At 37.9% G+C, this 19,383-nt stretch overlaps 1 pseudogene across 1 annotated transcript in view; it reads left to right on the top strand.

Annotated features, from left to right (window-relative positions):
• The window catches only part of LOC307065711 (3-hydroxyisobutyrate dehydrogenase, mitochondrial-like), a 28,703-nt pseudogene extending 13,077 nt beyond the window's left edge, over nucleotides 1-15,626 (top strand). The window contains exon 5 of the transcript in view: nucleotides 14,586-15,626. The product of the transcript in view is annotated as a 3-hydroxyisobutyrate dehydrogenase, mitochondrial-like (transcript). The remainder of the gene's footprint in view (nucleotides 1-14,585) is intronic.
• The last annotated feature ends 3,757 nt before the right edge of the window (nucleotides 15,627-19,383 follow it).

Here is a 19,383-nt window from a genome sequence, read left to right as displayed (position 1 = left end):
CCTTAATTTCTTCATTTATAAACGGAGATGTTAAGAGTATTGATATTCAAGGCTAATGAAAAAAGAACGCATCTAAGTACTGTATCAAACACTTTAAAAAGTAACCAGTTCAGGTTCTCTGCCCATTTTTAAATTGGAATATCTGGGGGTTTTTGATATTAGATTGTATGATTTCTTTAGATAATTTGGATATTAACTCCTTATCAGATATATCATTTGAAAAAATCTTTCATTCAGTAAGTTACCTTTTCATTTTGTGATGGTTTTCTCCTCTCTGCAAAAGGTTTTCAGTTTGATATAATCACACTTGTTTAATTTTACTTCTGTTGGCCATGCCTGAGGAGATAGACCCCCCAAAAATATTGCTAAGATCAATGTCAATGTATTTTTCCTAGGGGTTTTATGGTTTCAGGTCTTAAATGTGAGTCTTCAATCCATTTAAAATTTATGTTTATGTATAGTGTAAGGAAATAATTCAGTTTCACTCTTTTGCAAGTAGTTGTCCAATTTTCCTAACACCATTTATTGTCTTTATTTCATTGTATGTTCTTGCCTCCTTTGTTGTAGATTAATTGATCACATAACTGTGGGTTCATTTCCGGGCTCTGTATTCTATTCCACTGACCTATGTGTCTGTTGTTATGCTAATACCATAGTGTTTTGATTACTATAGCTTTGTAGTATAGTCTGAGATCAGTGCATGTCATACCACCAGCTTTGTTTTTCTTTCTCAATATAGCTTTGGTTATTGGAGGTTTTTTGTTTGTTTGGATGATTCTATACAAATTTTAGGATTATTTGTTCTAATTCTGTGAAAAATACCATTGGTATTTTGATCGGGGTTACATTGCTTTGGGAATACATACAAATGACCAAAAGACACATGAAAAGATGCTCAATGTCACTAATCATCTGGGAAATGCAAATCAAAACCACAGTGAGATATCACCTTACACCTGTCCGAATGGCCATCATCAAAAAGGGAACCCTTGTGCACTGTTAGTGGGAATGTAAATTGGTGCAGCCACTATGGAAAACAGTACAGAGGTTCCCCCAAATGTTAAAAATAGAATTACCATATGAGGAAACAATTCAACTTCTGAGTATCTATCCAAAGAAAACAAAAACACTAATAAGAAAGGATGTATGCACCCCTCTGTTCATTGGAACATTACTTATAATAGCCAAGATATGGAAGAAACTAGTGTCCATAAATAGATGAATGGATAAAGAAGATGTGTATATATACACATATATATAATGAAATATTACTTAGTCCTAAAAAAGAATGAAATATCTTCACTTGCAACAACATGGATTGACCTAGAGTACTAGGTGTGCTAAGTGAAATAAATCAGACAGAGAAGAACAAATACTGTATGATTTCACTTATATGTGAAATCTAAAAAAATAAAGCAAAGAAAACAAAACAGAAACAAACTTGTAGATACAGAGAACAAACTGGTGATTACTAGAGGGGAAGGGGGATAGGGGACTGAGAGAAATAGGTGAAGGGGATTAAGTGGTACAAATCTCCAGTTATAAAATAAATGTCTTGGGGATGCAATCTACCGCATAAGGAATATAGTCAATAATACTGTAATAATTTTGTATGGTGATATATGGTTACTAGACTTATCATGGTGACCAATTCAAATGTATTTAGATGTTGGATCACTATGTTGAACACTTGAAACTAACATAATATTGTATGTCAACTCTACTTCAATAAAAAAGTGACCAGTTAACATTAATTGGTATTATAATTACATTTTCTCTGCATAAAGGCACATTTTATTGATTTTTTCATTATAAAGTATAAAAGTACCTTTTACTTTCAAGATGAGTTCTAAGATTACTTGTTAATGTTAATATGGTAATTTAAAAGACGTCTAGATATAATTTAATTTTAATTGCCTAACACAAATATGTCTGATATTCACCAGTATGAATTCAAACCTATTAGTAAAGATGTCAAATGAGTCACCAAAACATTTTTGTTTATTGCCTCTCATTGAACCCTAAATGCTAACAAGACTTTTTGTTGGAATGAGGGATCAAAATTTTATACTCTTTAAGAACTAATGCCATAGCTGTTTTATTTTTATAAATAAAGCTCTTCCCGTTTACTTTGTAGTGTACAATTTTTGAATGGCCTGGAAAGAGAAAAATTATTCTTTGGGCTGACAAAAATGATAAAGAGGCTCATTGCTGATGAAGGGAAGAAGACAAAGAAGAATAGAGAAAGAAGGATTAGTTCCTCTTTCAAAAGGGGGGCAAGATACTAGAGCTTTCTGCAGGGAAACTGAAGCACACCTTTCTTTCTGAGATTTGAAAGGAAGAGATGCCCTACATTGAAATATCTAGAGTATATCTTCCATTTAACAATGAACCTAGCTAATCATCCAGTGAGGAAGAAAAGAGTAAAATAGCCTTTGATCAAGTCCTTTCTGTGGTGTTAAATGCAACTAATTATAATGAATATCACATATCTAATGAGTTCAAGAATTCCCCTTGGAAGAATTGGTCTGTCCTTTACAAAAAAGAGAGTTCAAGTGAGTTATTTGCATTTGGTAGGGAAGCTCTACTGTCTAAATCATACTCATTTAAAGGTGAAGTTCAGGGCTTCCCTGGTGGCGCAGTGGTTGAGAGTCCGCCTGCCGATGCAGAGGACACGGGTTCGTGCCCCGGTTTGGGAAGATCCCACATGCCGCGGAGCGGCTAGGCCCGTGAGCCATGGCCGCTGAGCCTGCGTGTCCAGAGCCTGTGCTCTGCAACGGGAGAGCCCACAACAGTGAGAGGCCCGCGTACCGAAAAAAATAAAAGGTCCAGTTCAAAGTCTGCCATAATTTGTTATTATGTATGTAATTTTTGAATGTAATATACAGTTATATATGTATATAACATCAACAAGAAAGTGACCCACTTTAGAGTCAAGAAAATATATAGGTGAAGTGTAAAAGGGTTGGAATAGATATACCATAACAGTAACAACACAACAAAACAAGACAACAACAGCAAAACTGGAGTGGCTAAGAAAATATCAGAAAAAAATATATTTTAAGATGAAAATTTTTACTAGAGACAAAGATATTTTAAACTGATAAAATGATTATACCATCTAGAATGTATAATAATTATAAACTTATATGCACCTAACAACAGAACTTCAAAATACAATGAAGCAAAATCAACACAACAGAAAAGAGAAACAGACAGTTCTACAATAATAGTTGGATACTTTAATACCTTTCTTTCAATAGCAGAACAGACAGAAAATCAACAAGAAAATAAAAAAAAAACTTGCACAGCATTATCAATCAACTAGACCTAACAGCCATCTATAAAACCTTCCACCCAACAGCGTCAGAATATACATTCTTTTCAAATGCACATGGATATACTATATGCTAGGCCATAAAACAAATTTCAGTACTTTTAAAGGATATAAACAATACAAAGAGTGCTCTCAGATGACAACAGAATGCAATAAGAAATCGTTAACAGAAAGAAATTTGTTGAAAATCACAAATGGAAATTCAACAATATATTCCTAAATAATTCATGGGTCAAGTAAGAACTCATAAGGGGAATTAGAAATAATTTGAGATGAAGTAAAAGGAAAGTATAACATATTAATATTCGATTGGTCGCACATAGTCTTTTGAAAAGCAGAGGGGTTAGACAAAGAGATCTAAATTAATTAAAAAATCATTTATTCTTCTGGGAATAAAAAGAACTGGGCTTAGTCTCAGTTTTGCCTTTCTTTATCTTTGTGTCTGTTGATCATCTTGGAATAGTCATTACATAGCCAGAATACAGTTGCCATCTCAGGAATCAAATACTGTTATCTCTAGGGCTACCATAACAAGATACCACAAACTTGTTAGCTTAAAAGAACAGAAATTTATTTTATCACAGCTCTAGAGGCCAGAAGATCAAACTCAGAGTGTTGAGAGGGCCATGTTCTTTCTGACGCCTCGAGGGGAGGATCCTTCTTTGTCTTAACCAGATTCTGGTGGTGGCCATCAATCACTGGTGTTGGCATTTTTTGATTTGCAGCTGCATCACTCTGGTCTCTTCCACTGTTGTCACATGGAATTGTCTCTGTGTGTTTCTGTCTCTGGAAACAATTTAAATAGAAATTTCTATTTTTAAAAAACAAACTGTTGATTACTATGCTCTATTTAGATAGTTCCTCTAACCCACACCCAGTTCCATTTCCCCATATGTATTTGAGAAGGAAAGAGGAACTCCTGTGAGCTATCCTATTGGAAAAAATCAATGATACAGTGCTTTACTAGAGATGCCTCTTACCTAAAATATTTGAATTAAATATAAAATCTGGGGAAATTATCACCCAGTTTCCCTCTTCTAGAGGCATGATCTAAATGATAGACAGCAGAATATTTTATACCCGTGAGGTTTGCTGACATTATTGATTTGATCCAGAATCTGTATTTTCTCTCTAAAGAAAACAGTATTCTCTCTTTCCTTTCTTTAATTTATAATGTTGATGTCTTAAGATTATTGTCAGAGAGGATGCTTGTAGTTCAAACGATTTGGCTGTATTTCACCAGTATTATTACAAGATAGTCAAACAATGGCTGGGCTCCAGTATAGACCTCGGTCCCTTTGTTCCACTGGGATACGGATGTGAAAGCCACTGTTTCCTTATATTCCAAAGACCAAATAAATAAAACAAATAAATAAACACAAAAAAACAAGTAAATGAAACTTTCTTAAAACCAACTCTCTTTTCTTCCTCATCCATGTTAATTCTCTTCTATCTAAAATTACTTCCTGGAAGTGATTTTTTGTTTCTTAGAGCCTCTTTATGTATATATCCACACTAATGCATATAAAACTGTTCCTTGTAGATCTTTTACTTTTTCCATTTGAATAATTATTTTCACATGTCATATAGAGTTTATCCATTGTCCTAGATATGCATTTTTCCTGTGTATTTGAGCATCATAGGAAGATAAATTCTACTCTTGAAAATGTTAACTGGTGACTGAGACACAGAAAGCCATTCTTCTTACCATTTTTCAATAGTGAGTAGTAGATTCTGTAGGGGTGGAATTTTAAGATGTAAGTATACTGTTTTTCTACACTCCAATTACGTTCCCCTTATCATAGAAATTGACCAGTGAAGTGTGCTGCTGACTTTTCAGAATCCATGTACATACAATCCATTAAGTTATTAGATATAACGTTGGTCAGAAAAGCATACTGTGAAATGTTGCTTTTATTTAAACTCCCACTATTTTCACTCCATGGTTTCAAGATTTGACTTCTTTATTGCCCTGTGGTGGTGGGCTCTGTGAACTGCATATTTACGGGTCTGGAGCACGTATCTTCCCGGAGGTATTCAACTCCTCAGGTACAAGCTAAAGAGTAGATGATAAGAAGCATTCAGATTTATTAAAACTAATTAAGAATATCAGTAGCCTGACTGTTGTTTCTAAAAATATAAAATATTTATCCTTCTGTTGTCAAACAACCATATTTCATGAAAAGAAGTATAAATCCTTTTTTGCTTGCAATAAAAGAACAATAATTGAAGGTATTCTTCATTTGGACCAAATACCTTCTCTGAAAATATAAGTGAAAATAGGAGTTGAACTTTCCAAAATATTCTTTAGTAAATAAAACTCCACATATAATTTCAAATTATCATTTAATTTTACCTTAAATTTAAATATCTATATTGACTTAAATGCTGTCCTCTGTAATTTCGGACGATTCCCTCCTTTATATCTTCTTCCTCCCTTCAACAAATAAAATACATATGAATGCCTGACATGAGGTAGGGTATTCTCTGTGAAATAATGATGTTGGTATACTTGATTTTGACTTAGCAGAGGGGTTGAGCCTCTGTGTTGATGAATTCTCCCCAGATGGTGCGTGTGGAGAGGGTCAGGCATATCTCTGTGCTCCTGAAGTTTTCTCTGTGAAACTGTCAACCTCCAATATCAGAAATAACTTCCTTCGTGAGAAGGATTTTCAGACATGAAAAGTTTTCTCTTAAAGTGCAAGTATTTTTAAAGTCTATAAAATATAGAGCATTATAAATTTTCTTTAGTTACTACAAGCTGAATTTTAACTGAGAAGACTGGGAAGTCCATGTATGTGTACATGCATGCATGCGTGCATGTTTGTGTGCTACACGTGTGTGTGTGTGTGTGTGTGTGTGTGTGTGTGTGTAGGTCTACTGAGGATACAGAACATATTCTGGACATGACAGAGCAGTGGTGTATCAGAAGGGAAAAGAGTATAAAGGACCAGCTTCACCTGCTTAATTTGTCCCCTGACCTGGTGTCGTCTTATTTTCCACCATCCTTTGCTGATCTGTATACTAAATACCCAGGGCTCCTGGGTACCTCCAGGTACCTCTGTAAGTTTTACAAGCCTATCAATATCCCATGTACAGTGGATGGAACCTGGACTTTTTGCCCATATAGTTTTCCTTTCCCTCAGAGTTTTCGTCTGAGCTATGTCATGGGGTAGGTACTGTTGTGAAAATTTGTGCTCACTTGTTAAATAGAAACTACTCATTGAACTGTTTAAACAAATAAACAGTATCTTGAGTCAGTTGCAGGGCACCTCCAGTCTCCACAAAGCAGAGTTACTTTGGGACAGGAAGGTCTTTTACTTTCCCCTTAAATCAAAATACAAAGTTATTGAGCAATTCTAGGACCAACCCTATAGTTGCAAACTTGGGAAGAGATCACAGGATTCTGTAATCGTCTGCTTATCCCCTTATTGGGACAGCAAATAGCTCAATAGTTCTTATACTGAAGTCAAAACGAAGAATAATACCGGAACAAAGTCTGCATTGAAAGTTTGTGTCTTATTTTTATTTTCTCTTGGCACATAGTAGGTAACTGTTAAATGTTCTCTTGATAAATGTTAAAAACACACAAGATACTTCATATACTAGGGGTCATAAAATTTCAACTTTTCTTTTGGTGTAGGGGTTGATGATGAAAAGTTTGGAAACTTCTGATCCATGTTAATGTTCCTGCTCTGAGAACTGCAGGGTGCAGCTTTTAGATGGAAAAAGTTGCCAAGAGGACCAGAAGTAGAATAAAGGCATTTATGTAATTCTTCCTTATAGTTTCATTTATTGGTTTTCAGCATCTAACTTTGAAAAGTTGCCTGAGGCTGCCTAGGGCCTGCAGTAAGGATCACAACAGCTGTGCTGTCCTACCCCCTCCCCACACGTGGGAACAGAACCTACCCAGCAGTGCTAATAGAGGCCCATGGCTTTCCGCCCACCTCGGTACTGCTCAAGGCAGTGGCTTTTTTCTACCAGCCTCACCCTTCTCCATGTGAATCTTTTTCTTCTTTCCAGTTTTATTGAGATATAATTGACATATAACACTGTATAAGTTTAAGGTGTACAACATCATAATTTGATACATGTATATATTGCAAAGTGATTACCACAATAAGGTTAGTTAACACATCCATGACCTTACACAATTACCTTTTGTGTGTGTGTGTGTGTGTGTGTGATGAGAACATGTAAGATCTACTATCTCAGAAACTTTTGAGTATGCAATAGAGTGTTGTTAACTATAGTCAGCATGCTGTACATCAGACTCCCAGGATTTATTCATCTTATAACTGGAAGGTTATACCCTTTGACCAACAACTCCCCATTTCCTCCACTCCCCAGCCCTTGACGGCCACCATTCTACTCGGTTTCTGTGAGAGCAGCTTAGATTACACGTAAAAGTGAGATTATGCAGTGTTTGTCTTTGTCTCTCTGACGTATTTCACTTAGCATAATGCCCTCAAGGTTCATCCAAGTTGTTGCAAATGGCAAGATTCCCTTATTTTTTAAGGCTGAATAACATTCCATTCTACATATGTGACATATTTTCTTTGTTCATTTGTCTGTCAATGGACACTATAGAAACAGAAACTCACTCAGTTCCTACAAGTGTCCAAGGTAACAATAGACAAAATATGGATGTTGGTGGGTGTAGATCCAGGCAGTAGGTTAGACTACATCCCACAGGCAGGAAGGCCGCTATTTTAGGAGGAGCTGCTTTGAATATGAATCAAATAATAATTGATTTATATATCACCAGTTCAGAACTAACTCATCTGTTTTAGACACCTCACCATAGATATGAAATGAGAATGAGTGGAAAAAGAGGCTTCTGAAGGCAAACAGTCATAAAACCCATTATTATTCTGTAAAAAGGAGACTATACAGTCTTACCTTCAGAACCTCAAATCAAACAAAGACATGTAGCAGCCTCAGTGGGATATAATCGCAACAGAAAAAATACAAGCAGAAGGCAGAGGAAAAAGAAGTGCCATTTGGTATGGGAATAAATAGGTCTGTATGTCTCAAAAGCCTCCTATAAACATGTCTGGGTGTCAATATAGTGTAATAATTAATATCCATAAACCCTGAGTCTTAAGAAAAAAGAACTGTATCTTTTGCTTTCTTTTAGAAAGGGACAGAAAGGTAACTATATTTGCTCTAATAAATACAGAGACTTAGTGCACTTAAATATTTGATCAACTAATTTAAAAAATGTTTCTTACAGTATACATCATTTTCTGATGAAACAGGGGTAAAATAAGGTTCTAGGGTGTGAGGAGGGCATGAGGTATTATACACATTTTCTTTTCTGTCCTTTTGTGGCTGAATATCCTTTTCCAGGCCTAAAGAAGTAGTAAAATTATGCACCTAAGATTGAATAAAAGGTTTCATAGACATATTTTACATATATGCCATTAGATTTCCACAGAGTTATTTCAGGCTGCTGACAGGTTGCTTGCTTGAGCTGAGACCCCTCTAAACAAAGCCCAGGAAGAAGCTAACCACTGTGAAAGCCAACTTATTTATTCTGTGAGTAACTTGGCTGCAGAGCAGACTAATTACCCCTTTAACCACACTGTTTGAACTCATTGTACTTATCTGGGAATCACTATTCTGAAAGTAGAGAAGGGGACTAGGGAAGTTAAAAGAGACAAAAGATCTAAATATGGTCTCTTTGCAGAATCTCAAAGGTCAGGCAACAGGCTTCTTTCTGATGGTTTTAAAAAGAGAAGATGAGCTGTGGTTTAAAGGTCCACTTTGGAATTCAAATTCTACCTCAGGTGTAGCCTGAAGGCTAGTCTCCACCTGGAGTGAATCACTGAAGGATCATTTCTCAGCACATAGTCAGTGTTTGTTAACTTTTCATATTATTTTATCCCAGTGAATAATATTGATGAGGGATTTTGAAACTATTAAATTCCGCCAAAGGACTTGATTTTGTAATGATACCAAACCTTGGAAAATAAAGGAAGTAGAGATTGGTGAATCCTTGACAAATTATTAGAGTTATAACTGATTGTTTCATAAGGAAAGATAGGGAATGGATCACTTAGGAAACTGAATGAATACTTTGAATCTCATCTATTTCTGTTAAAACTACAGGTTAGTTGAGCTCAAAAATTGTAGGTATAAAAATTGTGTTTTTTGGTAATAAAATTTGTTTTAGCCCTTCTCTCAATTATGCATTTAAATGTTGACCAATTCACAAGTAACTGTTTACAGTCGATGGATTGGCCAGTGGCTTTGGGATCATTCATTTTATAGTCTGGGATTTCCAGTGTGATCTTTATTTTCCCATTTATACTCTATTTCATACATTTTATTAGCAGTAGTAGTAGAAATAGTAGTAGTAGTATCATTATTATTTAGTTAGAGTAGAATTGTTTCTATAACTTCTTACGATCAGACATATACTAAGCAACACACATTTTGAAAGCACTGGTGTTGGAGTAAATTCGATGTTGATGAGACTAGTCACTGCCCTTAAAGGAGCTTGTCTTCTAGTTGGAAAGATGTGACATATACAATAATCTGAGGCATTAAGTAAATACATGGGTCTGAGGGCAGAAGATCCTGAAGGAAGCAAGCTACAAAGAACTCATTTTGAATCCTGGCATTAATATTGGCAGATCTCCTCACACCTTTTTACGACAGTTATAGACAAAGCAAGTAAGACTGGAGAATACACTGCAATGGCCAAAATAAGATTTAATGTCATTTCAGCCTAGGGGATTCTTTCTAGGCTTTGAGTATATGATAATTTAAATGCTACCTAAATAGTAAATTTACTTTAATGCTGACAACGTAGAAAAGATACTTTGCTGCAAAAGTATACACAGTAGTAACAAGTGGATTTTGGAAGAAACTAATATTTTGTCTTATACTGGTAACTACACTATTGCCCCAGACTTAGCAGCAGCCTTTACTCTTTGTTGTTTTCTTCTAAGACTGAAGAGCCTCCTTATTGTTTGTGCTGATTTTTTTTCCACCAACAGATCTCAGAGCAATCTGAGTGCACTGGCCAGTTGGGACAAAATTATCATTAGAATTCTTGGCTAGAGAAGAAAGCTCCTAATTTAAGAATGGCTTTTTGCCTTCTGAGAGCTCAGAAGAGCAAATTGCAAGCCATCTACATTTATAAAACATGTTTTAGTATGGAAAATTTCAAACATCTACAGAAGTAAAAAGAAAGAAGTAGAAACTTTCATCAATTGTTCTCATCAAATATCAATTTCAGGCCAATATATTTTCTCTATACCCTCTCTTACTACTACCACCATAATCCCCAGCAATTTTAAAGCAAATCCCAGATTTCTTTTTCTCAGTGAAAACGTCAGTATACATATTTCTAAAATGCAAGAACTGCCCTTTTTAAGCTCAACTATGTCATTATCACACATCCGCAAATAATAATGATTCCTTAATATCAACAAATAGCCAGTCAGTTCATGTTTCCTTGATTGTCCTATAAATGTATTTTTATTTTAATAACCATTATTTATTTGATTGCTGATCCAAACACAATTTCTTTTAAAGTATAGGTTTAAAAGAACTCAATTTGCTCATTTTTCTTGCAAGTATTTGTCATTGAATTCAAAGCATTCATCCAGTAGGGTTCCCAACTGTCTGGATTATGCTGATTGCATCCCCTTTCTGCTTATATGTTTATCATGCTCCTTTGGCCCATGTATTTACTGTCAGTTGGTAGATAGATCTAGAGCACGGACATAATTCAGGTGTGATTTTTTTGTCAAGTTTACTTCATAGATAATATTGATGAATTCCAAAAGGAACTGTAAAGTGTCTGTCTTACTGTGACATTGCAGCCATTAATGATCAATGTCTAGATCCATTAATTTATTAAGGGTACCAAATGGTGATATTCTACTAACTAGATGATTATTCATTTACTAGCTAGAACATTATTTCATCAACCACTTGGTTGCCCTGAGTTACAGTTTAATTAGGAAAGGAAGAATAAATGTTTCTTTTATTTTATTTACCAGTTTTACAAAAAAAGAAAAAACAAGAGAGAGAAAGGTTGACTCTTCCAAAGATGACTAATGAGGTATTTTCTTTCTTTGTTGTTGTTTTCAGTGAGGTTGTTATAAGTATCGATGCAGAGATTGTCCCCTCTTAGGTTCACGGATCCTGTTCAAGTTGGCTCCTGAGTCCTTTCCACACAACCACAGTAGTCTTTGGAGTCTTCCCAGCTGTCTTGTATGACAAGATGTAACAGGAACATCTTGTTCGTTTCTTATGCTGGATTTGAAGTCAGCTGTTTCTCCAAGGAGACATTATCCACTGTGTTTATTCAAACTTGTGTTCCTTCTAGTTTAACCTTCTCTCGAGACATGATTTTTTTTTAAACAAATTACTTACTGAATTTTTCACCTTTTCAAATCTTGCTATTCTCCAATCACTTCATTTCTGAATTTTTCTAATTTTTTTTATGTTTTTCTTAAAACCAGTTTCTATTCCTTTGAAAATTTCTTTTACTTTTTCCGCAATATCAGGCAATAAATTTCATTTGTTCTGTGGACGTGTCTTTCTGTCACGTGTTCAGGATTTGCTGGAACTTTCTTTTCACCCTTCTTTTTTCTTTTTTTTTCTCACTGATTTTCTACAGGATGTGAATGGAATACTCTTCTGTCACTCATTTTTAAATGAAATAAGTTTCCACTTTAGGAGGGAAACATAGATCAGAATATAATTTCTAGCTTCAGAACTCCAGGGCTCACTATCTTCTATTATTTTCACAACATAATTTTATTTATTTATTTATTTATTTATTTATTTATTTATTTATTTATTTATTTATTTATTTTTTGCGGTACGCGGGCTTCTCACTGCTGTGGCCTCTCCCGTTGCAGAGCACAGGCTCCGGATGCGCAGGCTCAGCGGCCATGGCGCACGGACCCAGCCGCTCCGCGGCATGTGGGATCTTCCCAGACCGGGGCATGAACCCGTGTCCCAGCAGGCGGACTCTCAACCACTGCGCCACCAGGGAAGCCCCACAACATAATTTTAAAAAATGACCTTAAAATTTCTAAAATCTTCCTCCTCGGCCCTCCTATGCCCATTTACCCAGGCCTCCTCTTTCCTGTCCTTGTTGAGTATGGGGATTTGTTCTGGAATGGTGCTTTGGTTTGATAGATGTCAAGGTTTCACAGACCCCAGAACACTTGGCGTCCTCAGAACATTTCAAAGTTCTTGCACTCAGCTGCAAAGTGGAGCCTGCAACATTCACTCCCAGTTTCTGCCGCTGTTCTCAGTGAGTTTTTCAATCTCAGTGAGTTCGTGAACCATAGTAACCTTTGGCTCTCCTGAAAGAGAGAGAGAGTCCTTCCCTCGTCTTCCTCCCACACACCTTGGGATACACATATGTAGGTCTTTTTCCTGTTGTTGATTTGTTCCTACCTGGCTGTATGTTGCAGTTCATGTGGACACCTTGTTGTAGATGTTGTCTGTGGGTTTTTGATCTTGCTATCCTAGATGCTTTTCTTTCTTCTTTGTGGGGGTGGGGGGTTGTGTATTTAGGGGAGGGGTGGCATATTCAGGGATAAAAATCTTCTCTGTAGCCACCACTATTTCCCCAGAATCCTCTGCCATTAATATTTAAAACAAAATCATAGGAATCATTATCCGGATCCTTAGGATAATCATTACATTGTATCTGTCTTTTTTCCAGGCTTCAAGCTGCCTGTGGCTCGCCACGTTAGTATACTGACATGACTGGGCAATGCCTAATTTGATGGGCTCTTTCTGTACTACCTTCCTCCTAATCATGACAGTCTTGTACGCTATACATAGTCTTCTTCACTGATAGGGAATTTAGAAAATACAGGAAGCCATGGGTTTAATAGCTGAAAGTGGAATTAATGTGTTCTTTTTCTCAGGTAAAATATCATAAGACTCCTTAGGCCAAAGTTGTAAAATGAAATCGCAACTTTCCTGGAATCATTTTGCAAACGTGAATGCCCACATAAAGTACACTAGGACTTGAATCCAAGGAATAACACATTTTTAGAGCCTCCAAATGTATAAACTTAGTACAATTCTGCATTACTTCTTAAGGCAACTGAAGAAAATAATTTTGTGATCAAATAAATATTGATTTTATTAACATAGTTATTTTAAAAGTTTACAAAACTTATAAAAAATGTTAAGGCTCTATCAGCCTCATCAGTTGTTATTTCTTTCCTAGAATCTTGGCTAAAGGAACAGTCGTTTGAGGGGAAACATGGTATAAAATGGGAAGATAATCTAACAGTGAAGATAGTTATATCTCTTCCTGTGTGATGAACTACTTCTAAGCTTGGTGGTTTAAAACAGCAGGCACTTTATCTCCTCACAATTTGTGAATCAGCAGAATGGGCTGGGATCTCCTGGGTGGATCTATCTTGCTTTCACCTGAGGTGACTACTGAGGCTGCCATCATCTGGTTGCTGGACCGGGGCTGGTTGCTTTCACATGTCTGGCCATTGGTGCTGGCTGTGGCCTGTGCCTAGTCTCCACTAGGTTAGCCAGGCTTCCTAACAGGTCAGGTTTCCATGAGGACAAACCCTAAAGCACGAGTACTCTCCAAGCTTCAGCTCTTGATATGCCACTGGGCCAAAGCAAGTCACGTGACCAAGCCCAGGTCAAGGTGGAACAAAACTACACAGGGTGAGAAAACGGGGGGGAGGGGCATTTGCACTGGGGGTCAGTAGTCTAACAAACTGCTGCAATAACTATATAAAGAAAAACACCCCGGAGGACAACTGGTAAAAAATAAATGTGTGCGGGGTGGGGTGGGGTTTGGCGTGCGGGGTGGGGTGGGGTTTGGCATGCAGGGGGCAAAGGCAGTAAACAGGGGCTACCAAAATCTGAAGATTCTGGAATTTTTGGAAAATCCACTGGGATTAAAGGAGTTACACAACCATGTTCTGACACCAGAAGAAAGGTGCCAGTTGAGCATCAGGGAAGTCTAGCGCTCTTCCTCCATCGCATCAATTTTCACGTTTCTTTGACTCGGCATATTTGTAGAATGAATCATGACTTTCTATAAATTTTTAATTCAGTTTTTCAAAGAAATAGTGACCTCGCTTCTATCTGCTGTGTCACAAAAATGCCGTAGAAAAAAATTCCTTCTGTTAAATCGCTCACTAGGTGAAATTGTATGTGTAACCTAGTACCAAAGAGGTATTAAGAATCGCCAGAGCCGAGCCGGCCCTCCGCATCACGCACCCTATAGCAGCCAGTGGGTGAGCCGGGAGTCGAGGAGGTCACCGTGGGAAGGAGGGGCGCGGGCAGCGTGGCAGCCTCCTTCCATCTCCATGGAGCTACCTCCGGCCTCCGGTACAGGGAATCGTCTGCAGCAGCCAGTGGTGGCCAGCCTTGCAGCGCTGTGTTCTAGGTCAGTAGCTTCCAAGACTCCAGTTGGATTCATTGGAGTAGGCAACGTGGGGAGTCCAGTGGCAAAAGAGCTCATGAAACATGGCTAGCCACTCACCGTTGTTGATGTGTTCCCTGATTCATGCAAAGAGGTTCTAGATGCAGATGAACCCGGTAGTGTCTTCTGCAGGGGATGTAGCCGAAAAAGGTGACAGAATTATTACAATGCATCAATGCACTAGAAGCTTATTGTGGAGCAAATGGAATTCAAAAAAAAGTGAAGAAAGACTCACTATTAATAGATTCCAGTACTGTTGATCCTATGGTTTTCAGAGAATTGGCCAAAGAAGTTGAGAAAATGGGAGCGGTTTTCACGGATGCCCCTGTTTCTGGTAGCGTGGGAATGGCTCGATCTGGCAACCTCACACTTAGGATGGGAGGGCTTGAGCTGCTGTGGTGCATGGGCTCCCATGTGGTGCATCGTGGAGCTGTTGGGACTGGCCAGGCTTCGAAGATCTGCAAAAACTTGCTGTTAGCTATTAGTAGGATTGGAACTGCTGAAGCTATGAATCTGGGACTCAGGTTAGGGCTTGACCCAAAACTCTTGGCTAAAATCCTAAATACGAGCTCAGGACAATGTTGGTCAAGTGACACTTATAATCCTGTACCTGGGGTGATGGATGGAGTTCCCTCGGCTAATTACTATCAGGGCGGATTCGGAGCAACACTCATGGCTAAGGATCTGGGATTAGCATGAGACTCTGCTACCAGCACGAAGAGCCCAGTCCTTCTGGGCAGTCAAGCCCATCGGATCTGCAGGGATGTTGTGCGTGAAGGGCTACTCAAAAAAAAAGACTTCTCATCCGTGGTCCAGTTTTTGCAAGAGGAGGAGACATTCTGAGTTTGCCCTCTGGCTGTGAACACTGAAACATTGAAACCAAACTGTGTCTTGGAGCCCCTTATGGCTCACTCCACAGGAAAATGGGCTTAATCAGAGGTCAGCTGTCTGCTTTTGAGTGTCTAGGTCAGGGGTTCCCAACCGCTTGGCCTTGGACGGGTACCAGTCCACAGCCTCTTAGGAACCGGGCTGCACAGCAGGAGGTGAGTCGCAAGCAAGCCAACTAAGCTTCATCTGCTGCTCCCTATGGCTCACATTACCGCCTGAACCTCACACACCCCGCCCCCCCTCCCTGGAAAAATTTGCTTCCAGGAAACCGGTCCCTGGTTCCAAAAAGGTTAGGGACCTCTGGTCTAGGTCACAATAGATCCTGGGATTTTTCACCCATTCTAAACTGCTTATTCTTTTTATCTATTTAGCAAACATATCATCTGTAATTTTTTTTTCTGCAAGCCACTGATGGTAACTGCTAGCTAGCTAGCTGATTGGCCTTTTTCAAAAGTTTGATTCCTGAGCATCTTCAGCTAAAACGCTGCCTACTTCACTCAGGATATTATTTACTCCACTTTACAAATAAAACTAAAATTGTTTTCAACAGGATAAAATCTATCCTCGAGGAAAGAAAAGAAATTGGTGTGAGAAAAGATATTAGAGAAAGGGGAAGTATAGTGAATTACTACCTGTGTCCCTCAGAAAATTTGTCTTTTTAAATAACCCAGTGGTGATATTCTTGCATTGGGATTACTGGTTTATTTTCTAGGAGTTGTTAAAGCAAGAGAACTCCTTGCTGCATGTTATGTAATTTGGACTCTGTTACATTATCTTGTTGTGCCCCTCTTGTAACAACTTCACATACTCAGCAAACTTGTTTTTTTTCATATTTTTGCTTCCTTGTCCATTTTTACTGCATATTTTTTGACTTCAAAAGAATGACATCTTTAGAACTGTTTCAGAGCCAACGATGATACGTGCTTTAGATAATTATTACACTATGCTAAATATAACCATATTCTTTTGAATTCAAATAAATTTCTATGCTGATTAAAAAAGAGGCACATTTCATCAATGTTTAAATAGTATCCTTCCTCCTCTAAAACTTAAAATAGGATTCAGTCTGATTCCTAAAGGGTTATTTTCTTCAACAACAAGAGCTGACTTAGGCCATTTCTTGGCAGTGGAATCTGAGCATAGAGGTCCCTGTCTGACTGCCCTTTGTTTCTCACTCACAGTATCCTGGGTGAGTGTAATGGATGGGCGTGCCCTTATGACTTAGCCCACTGCTGCTGCTCCTGATGAGGGCTAATGGTGTGGGCCACTTTAAATCTTGCCCAGCAAAGTGCTGACATCTGCGGTTTCCTATCAAGTTTACCAGATATTCCACAGTAATTTCATAATTTACACAACATAAAAACACTGATTTTGAGCTTAGGAAAGCATTTCATTTAAACAGATACAGAACACTACTCTACAAAATGGTTTAAAATTTGTGAGCAATTGCATTAAATAAACTCTAATATAAATTAATCTAATACAAGTAAACTAATAGTTGCAAAGCTACTGGTCGCTTCAGAAGCGGTGGCTACGGATAACTTCAAAGTTGTTTCCTCAGTTCATTAAGAGGAGAAACTATTTGCTGTCAGCTTCTTCTTGGGGAAGCTTAGTTTGATGCTGATTTGCGTTATGAATGTATAGGAACCATTACTGGTTCTTCCTTTCCATATTCAGTGCACCATTATACTTCTATCCTCTTAAGATCTGGATATCTGTTACTGCTGCCGTTGGCTGGAGCCTGGGAGGAGGAAAGCTATCAAGAAAAAAGGTCAACAAGTGTTAAAGATTTTTAGCATACCACTGAGACTTTTTATCAACCATAATCATAAGAAATAATAATTAAAATTACTTATAGCCTGGTCAGTGAGACCTTGAGTAAATTGTGGAAGCATCCATGTTTCATACAGTTTCAGGGGATGGATATTTCCTGTTATTAACTCTATATCCTCTTCAACTGGAACAGAGAGACCTTTCTCTGTTGAAGCAGTTTTGTCTTTTTCCTGGGCATTTTCAGTTTTCTCTTATGAGAGACTTGTAAAGCTTACATATACAAACTTACACATACACGTATAAAGCAAAGAAGGGATAGAGCAGTCTTGAGAGGACACGGTTTTGTAGCAGGCACACAAGACAGAGGTAATACTCCCTGATTGCATTTGCCTCCCTAGCCCCATCTCCTTTGTGGAAAGCATCAGCATTCTGACTGGTCTCTGCGCCCCACTAACTGGACGGAACACTGCATTGGCATTCTTAGGGAGCACTGATGGTCCCTCCGGAAACTGTGGTTAGAGCTTGTGCAGCCAAAGTGCACAGGAAAGAATCAAATATACTTCATATAACATGCTTACTCTGTTTTGCTTAATTAGCACTTATTCCCTGTAAGAGGCTGATTTCTGCTTTGACAGGGAGTAATCGAACTCGGTATTCACCCAAACCATAAAATTAAAGTTAACATACCTCAGCTTTTCATCCTACTGGAAGAAATGTATGAAATCTAAAGTTATTTTTTAATTGCTGCTGTTTAGAATGCCTGAAGCCCATTTGCTGAACTTGTTAAAGAGCAGTGTTAATGAGGGTATTTTTTGTTTCTTTCTTTTCCGACCACAGCATGAATTCTCAGCCCAAAGTGTGCCCTGTTTCCCACAATAGAGACGGGAAAAAGTGCGAGTCTCTCACCACAAAGCATGAGACAACTACAAATACTTCTCTCCCAGAGTTAACATTGATGAGAGTCTTTGTGGAAAAGAACTTCCTCTTTTTGCGGGAATACAGTAGAAATGCAAGATGTATTCTCCACAATTTCACTACTGGAAAAATAATTTCATAGTCTCTCTCTCTCTCTCTCTCTCTCTCTCTCTCTCTCTCTCTCTATATATATATATATATATATATATATATATGTTTTTTTTTTTTTTTTTTTTTTTGCGGTACGCGGGCCTCTCACTACTGTGGCCTCTCCCGTTGTGGAGCACAGGCTCTGCACACGCAGTCTCAGCAGCCCTGGCTCACAGGCCCAGCTGCTCCGTGGCATGTGGGATCTTCCCGGACCGGGGCACGAACCCGTGTCCCCGCATCAGCAGGCAGACTCTCAACCACTGCGCCACCAGGGAAGCCCCATAGTCCATATTTTTTATTGGTCTTCTTAAAAACATATACAGTGTTTACAATAAGGAGTAAAAGAGAAGATTTTCAATGTGATATTTCAAGGAGCATTTTGTAAAGGCAGGATCCAGTCCCAACTTTGGAAAATTAACACACACCTATGAGATCAAAGAGTCACCTGCAAAAAATTTTATTATGTTTTTCTTTCATACTAGTTTCCTAAAGGTGCATTGTTACTTCTTGGTAATGTAATAGTCAGAAATGACTATATGGTGGCCATTTGAGGAAGAAGTAGCTCTTACATAAGTGTCTAGTGACCTTATCTCTTTTGATACAATACCTCTTGGTTTCAGAGGCTTGCACAGATTTCCTCTAAATGAATAAACTTAGTAAGATTTTTCTAACTATCAATCTAAAAGTAGATTTAGAAATCTACTTCTGAAGCAGTTTTGTTAAGTAATTATTGGTCAGTTCTCTTTCTGATTGGTACTTCTTTCTGCAAAACAAATCCCTGTACTTAGAACAATTAATACCACCATCCCTGGCTCCTTGATTATTACACAGTGATGTTTCTTGAGAAAAAAGCTTACCCTTTTTGGGGGGAAAC

Source organism: Hyperoodon ampullatus (assembly GCF_949752795.1).
Source record: "Hyperoodon ampullatus genome assembly, chromosome: 2".
Lineage (NCBI taxonomy): Eukaryota > Metazoa > Chordata > Mammalia > Artiodactyla > Ziphiidae > Hyperoodon > Hyperoodon ampullatus.
The sequence above is the reverse complement of the archived record's forward strand: the minus strand, read 5'-3'. Positions and strand labels throughout refer to the sequence as shown.